This window comes from Neofelis nebulosa, chromosome 1 (genome assembly GCF_028018385.1).
Source record: "Neofelis nebulosa isolate mNeoNeb1 chromosome 1, mNeoNeb1.pri, whole genome shotgun sequence".
NCBI classification, from domain to species: domain Eukaryota; kingdom Metazoa; phylum Chordata; class Mammalia; order Carnivora; family Felidae; genus Neofelis; species Neofelis nebulosa.
In genome coordinates, this window is record NC_080782.1 from 202716990 (window position 1) to 202724194 (window position 7205).

Genomic DNA, 7205 nt, shown 5'->3' on the forward strand with positions numbered 1-7205 from the left:
ATGTGTGTGCTTGTGTGTATGAATTTTTATACTGGCCCATTAGGTATAAATTGTATTTATTTTAAGCTGAAGTGAAAAAGAAAAAACTGAAGCCATTACATGCTAGAGAAACAAGAACAAGGTCCTGATTCTAGCATAAAGATTGGGCAGCAAAGCACTGCCACGACTCAGGGAATGATTACCGACTGGCCTTGGAGGTGGGAGTGCCCTGGGTAAATCTCCCACCTCCCCCCAGACACACACATCCAAATCTAAGGAAGTGAGGTACAGGTCATGAAGTGGTGGCCAATCCTATAGATGGAGGAAACAAGGTGATACCTAAATGTGTTGTATGGTGGGGGGTGGGGGGCAACTGCACGAACAAGGTGATGGTTTGGGGTATGGTGGGGTGGAAGAGAGAGTTGTGTTTTACAAGGGGTAAGAGGGAAAAGTAATTATTTTAATAAAGCAGAACATATGATGGTATTCAGATCTTGCACCAGATATGCTAAATTGTAGTTTCACATACATACAATAGGGGATGAATGGTAGAATAATCCAGTGTAAAGATTTTATTAGAAAAACAAAGAAAAGGTTTAACTGCATTTGTTATGAAATGAGGGTAAGAAAATGCTGATGTTAAAAGCACCTGCTGTTTTTATAGATCAGAATTGGCTTAGAATATGGTTGGTATTAGGATCCATCTGAGTTTTTTTGCATTTGTAGAAGATTCTCTGTGTATTTTATGGGAAAAGGTTTAATAACCTTGAGAAACTGGAAGTAAATTAGGAACTATTAATTCACAAACTGTTACTGGAGTTTATTTACTAACATTTCAAACAAAGACAAGAACACTTGTGTATCTACCTCCAGGACTACTGAAAGCATTGAATGAGATGACATGTGAACAAAGCACTAGTTGTTTTTGGAGTAGGTATTATTATCATCATCATCATCATCATCATGTCTTCCTAATGGGTGAGTGAACATATAGCAGAGATTGGGGAAATAGCTTTATAGCGGGAGAGTAAAGTAAAGCCCTAACTCAGGTCATGATAGGGTAGAAGGTCATAATAGAACAAGCCTTCAGTACTGAATGAAAACTGTTACAAGGGACAATAATGATAATGGCAGGGGAAGAGAATGTCTAGTTGAAGGAAAATCTTCCTTCTTTTCTTACTTCCTCCCTTCCTCTGTCTCACTCTGCCTCTCTCCTTCCCTCTCTCTCTCTTTTCCTTTCTTTCTTCCTACCTTCCATCCCTTCTTCCTCCCTCCCTCCTTCTCTCCCTCCTCTCCTTCTTCCTTCCTTCCTTCCTTCCTTCCTTCCTTCCTTCCTTCCTTCCTTCCCTCCCTCCCTCCTTCCTTCCTTCCTTTCCTTCCTTTCTTTTCCTTCCTTCCTTCCTTCCTTCCTTCCTTCCTTCCTTCCTCCTTTCCTTCCTACCTTCCTTCCTTCTTTCCTTCCTTCCTTCATTCCTTTTATTTGTGATTGTTTTAGGTTCTTAAATATATATACACATAGGGATCTGTGTGAATATTTTCTAGTACTTGGGGATCACATTATAGTTTACATTCTTTCTTTTTATCATTTAAAAACAACAAGGCAGTTTCTGGCTCTTATTTATTTCTTCTATACTTGGTCTCTTTGACATCGATCTTAGAATTTTTAATTATTTTTAATTCTATTGTGAATTGTCTTCACTGTATGGAGAAACCATTTTTAGCCTCATGGAAGATATAGTGACTTTTCTTAAAAACTTGTAAGAAGTACTTTCTCTTAAAAGGCTGTTGACAAATATTCTAAGGCCCAAATGAACAGGACCTTATAACTTTTACTTTGGATATTTAAAGGAACCAGTGCATACTAGCAAAAATATAAAATTAAGAATTTGTTCTTATCTTATAATGGCTCTAAACTACTTTAGGATGGGCATACCACTTTAGTCATCTTTTTAATTATGTTCCCTGACAGAGGGAGTAAGTTCTAGTTAGCCAATATCTGTTGAATTACACAGATGTTGAAAAATCACCCTACAAATATTTAAAATTTGCAGTTTTTAAAAAAATTCAAAATCAGAAAAAATACTTTCAGGTATCTATGCTTAATAAATGAAACTATGATATCCTGGCTTCATATTCCACAGCCACGGATAAAATAATTCTAAACTGAATATTGGACCATGAAGTGAGCATCTATTTAGCAAGTAGATCTTTTGTAAGTATGACTTTCAACCACACTGGCCCTTTCAGGGTACTACTTCTTTCAAATCTAGTTCAATGTTGCCAACATAAGCTAAATTCTACACCTAATTAGACAGTGTTCACAACGGTTGGAATAAATTACATTAAAATGGTCCCTTACCTTTATCTGCAATCTAACAGAATAATAATAAGAAAAGCACCCATATTTTCTTCACCTTCTAAGTTCAAATTTAGGAAGACACTTTAAATATTACTTTTTTGGGTTGCTAAGTGTGACCTTCCAAAGTTGTGTTTCTTAGATCTTAAAACTCCTTTTGGGAGTCTAATATATATGTGTGAGTTATTTCTTTGGAAAATGTCCGGTCCAATTTAAATTCTCTTAAGATTCTTAAAAAGAAACTTATAGATTTATCATATTAACAATGTGTTCCCATTAAACAAAAATCCTCAAAATTTAAAGCCAACCAAAATTTCCAAGCTTCCAATCTGAAGAAGAGATCATCTTAGGTCATTTTGAGGTTCTCAGTGGAGCCCATTTACTCATTTATAAAACAGATCATCTATCATCCAGAATAGTAGTTCTCTCACAATATCCCAGTGACACAAAAAGGAAGTTAATTTTGAAAAGTCATGAGACCTACTTAGAGCTGCATCACATCTTTGAACTCCTGATAGAGATCTGAATAAAATTTCCGCTCTGGGATGCTGCATTTAGCAGTCTACAACAGCAACACATTTTTGCGTCTCTTAAACTGTCATCATCTGGTGAACTCAAAAGAAATTTAAGTTCCAGCAGTGATCCCATTAATAGTTCTTTTTCCTCCCGAGGATTTACAATTTGGGAAAATAAAAAATCACTCCATGATTGTGTACACAGGACAGCAACCTGAAGAAAATTTAATTTAAACCATTTCTATGTGCTTCTGTAGACAAAGTTTGGTTATTTATATCTTCTGGGATTTCAAAATAATAACTTCATATATTTTGTTTCTTTACTTCAACATATAGCAAATACTTCTATTGTGTAAAAAATAATTACTTCTGCAGAATATAATGCAGTAAATGTTTTACTCTTCCTTAGATTACATATATATTCTACAGATAATAATAAAATCCATGAGGGTTTTAAAAATTGGATATTGTCAGGTCTAAAATATCACACTTCAAAACACAATATTTTATTATAATGAAATTCAACTTACATTTTAAAACTTGTACATATCAGAGTATTTTTTAGTAAACAAGATATAAGGACATATTAAAAAATTAAAAGTAAAGCTGAAGTGCTTATAGCTTTCCTCCATTGAAAAATATATCTGGCAGAATAAGACTTTGGAAGATTAACCTATGTCATTTTCCATATATTGCTATGTACCCCTTACCGTCTCCAAAATAGTTCATTTTATTTTTTTTAAGTTTTAATTTATTTTGAGAGAGAGAGAGAACAAACTGGGGAGGGGCTGAGGGAGGGAGAAAGAATCCAAAGCAGTCTCCACACTGTCAGCACAGAGCCCCACATGGGCTCTATCCCATGAATTGTGAGATCTTGACCTAAGCTGAAATCAAGAGTTGGACGCTTAACTGACAGAGCCACACAGGTCCACCCAAAATAGTGCATTTTAAAAACCAAAGCTAGAAGGTTGGATTTAAGGAATATCATTAAATTTATGAACAATAGATTTAGAAGGGTAGATTAAGAGTCAAGACTAAACTGAACTAAATAAAGATGCTCTAGATTGAGAAAAAGAAAATGATTGAACCAGATGCTGAGAACTTTGTTTCTAATCTACTCTAAGAAAGACTGGTATTAAAATACCCAGATAATTTTGGTTATTGAGAGTAGGGTCCTCTGCTTGATATTTAAGTGTCCTTGCACCAATGTGGTAGGGAATGAAGAGAAATGTCTTTGTGAATTGTCTATACAGGTATGTCTGAGGCAGCCTCCAGAGTTTTCCCCAGCTCCAGTTTGCTCTGGAACGTGGTACCTAAGAGTACCATGGGTGTAGTGCCAAGGGCCAATGAACTTGACATAGTTTGCAGTCTGGATGAGGAGGAAAAAAGTGTGCAATGTGTGGAGTTCTAAAGATCAGCTGCAAAAGTAAGTGTCTCTGTGTAAATCAGTAATACTAGATGATAATACACAAAAAAATACAAAGTCTTCTAATGTCGCAGGCCCTTGCAATTTGGACTCCGGCACAGAAAACTGGAGCCAGCTAGAACAGGAAGGATGGGAAGAAGTTGAACTGACTGAAAATAAATCTGCTGTATGCATAATAGAAGTTCACAAAATGGCAATTTACATTTTTGTTTTTTTTTAAATTTTTTTTTCAACGTTTTTTTTTAAATTTATTTTTGGGACAGAGAGAGACAGAGCATGAACGGGGGAGGGGCAGAGAGAGAGGGAGACACAGAATCGGAAACAGGCTCCAGGCTCCGAGCCATCAGCCCAGAGCCTGACGAGGGGCTCGAACTCACGGACCGCGAGATCGTGACCTGGCTGAAGTCGGACGCTTAACCGACTGCGCCACCCAGGCGCCCCATAATTTACATTTTTGAAAGATGACATTACACACCTTACACAATCGCTTTTATGATTTTATTGATTTTATGTTTACCAGTTATATACAGGGAACCTATACTCCAGGTAGCATTAAATTTTAATTTAATCTTATCATTTGATAACTACATCAAATATGAGCATGCATTATACTGGAATTATAGTATGATGTGTCAGAATTGGGTAGAAGAAGAAGAAGGGAAAGAGCTCTAGACATTTATTCTGGAAAACAGAATGTTGCTGTGGTACCATGCACAAACAATAAACTAGAATTCTTTGTTTACATTATCTAGGTGTTTGAAAGTGCTCCCTATAATGAGCCTTAGTTTGCTCAGACTATTAGCTTTGACAAAGAGAAAAGTAACCCCTGGAAACTGGAAGATGGTCTGACACTATCACCTACAGCTTGGTGCTGCTCCGAGCTGCCTTGGCATGCTCAGCCAAGCCATGGTGTTCTCCTACTTGACATAAACAACTTCATAACACATTCAAATCTGACAAAGCCATTGTGAGCATGAAGGACCAATACAAAAACAAGACCACCCTATAACCATATCTGAGCACAGAACAAGCCAAGAATATTTTCCAAAAGTAAAAAAAAAAAAAAAAAAAAAAAAAAGACCAATCACTATTTTGTATTTTGGCTGATATGCATAACTGCTTCTTGTCTACCAACCTCATGTTAGCCTTTATTTGTTACTTCCATCTTGCAGATAAAAATTATTAATACAACCAACCTTGAAATTATGTGGTACTAATCATGTATGAGGACTAGCTTTTAGTCAAAGAAGCTACATAATTTACTATAATTCAGTGACTTATTGTGTATCAATATGGCCTGCCGAATACTGTCATAATCAATCTATCTGTAACTATACTTTGTTTTCTTGTTACTTTTTCTTCCTGGCAGTACTTCTCCCTATAGTACTCATGTGCCCCCCATGAACGTTTCTAACATAACAATTTCAATCACATTCTGTTTTTTTATGGTGTCTTTCTATATAAGAAAACTAATAAACTTCATCATATACTGAATATGAATGGAAAATGCTAATGAATTCACTTTTATGTATTCGGTCATTTCATGTTGCCTCTAATTTATGAGTATTTTATGTAGAAGTGTGTGGAAACTGAATATCAAGTCAGCCGTGAGATCACTTATGCAACAAGGTCGTGTAAAGAGTAACAATTTTTAGATATTTTGCTATATTTAGAGCTCAAAATAATACATAAGCCAATATCTTAAACATATTAGTGACTAGATTCATATTTTTTATTAGTATCTGGTTTCTTGCTCGTTGCTTTTCAAAATATATGTTGATATTCTGAATATTTTTCCATATCTTAAGGGAAGCTTATGAGAATATTTGTGGTTCTACATGTATCTTGTCTAGTGCAACCTTAATGTTTTCTATGGATAGCTGGTGTTCATTATGCTTTTTTGCACAATTGAATATAATAAAAGTTCTGAATAATCCCCTAGAGACTGTTGATTAATATGTAAGCTTTCATATAGCTGTAAGGTCATGCTAACTGCATCAGTTGTTCAGTTGTCTAACATATTAATTAATAATGTTCTATTTAAATCATGGTAAAAGAAATATGTTACCAAACTAAGCATTTAAATAACCAGATTAATGAGAAAGATTATGTAGAGTATAAAGTTATATAGATGTTTACTAACGTGCCATAATTAAAAAGGAAGCAGAATATTGGTCATCATGTTTAACATTGATTTTCGTTAGCATCGCAAGAGGGGACATATTCACCAACACGGAGTCTTGGAAGACAGCCAATCCAACAGCAGCGAAGTTACAGTTGCTACAATGCATCTCCACTGGACTGCACAAGTGTAAAAAATGGATGGCAGCAGGATACCTGGCCAGCTGTTGTATGGTGAGCTGAAGTGGGGAGATCTCAAATGGGGCAAGCTGAAGGAACATGCTGCAGACACACTGAAGAACAATTTCAAGCAATGAAGCATGGCTACAGAATACTGGGAAATAATATCAGGGGAAAGACTGGCCCACTGTGGAGCAATCAGAGCAGCAAAGGTGTTGTGCAGCCAGGTGAAGAAGAAGCATTTCAGATTGCAACAGCTCTTGTAAAGAGCAGTCATTCTCCCAATCCAAGAGCACCATCCAATGAATAGGATATTCATTGTGTAAACTGGCTGATTTCTTAGCTTACATTTTAGTGTTATTAAAAATTAAAAAATACATATATAATCTCATGAAAAAAATCCTATCCATGCTGTTTTTCCAATTATGCACAGGAATGTCTAGTTTCTAAAAGTTATTTTATAATGACTAGCATAATATACACACCAATCCCATAGTATGTTTAAATATGTTTTCAGGTGCCCGATTATACAGCAATCCAACACAGAAGATAATTGTGGTAGGGAATTTTCACGCATTGAGAATATTTGCTCTGGGAATTTTCTTGGAAGGTCAATTAATCTATGACC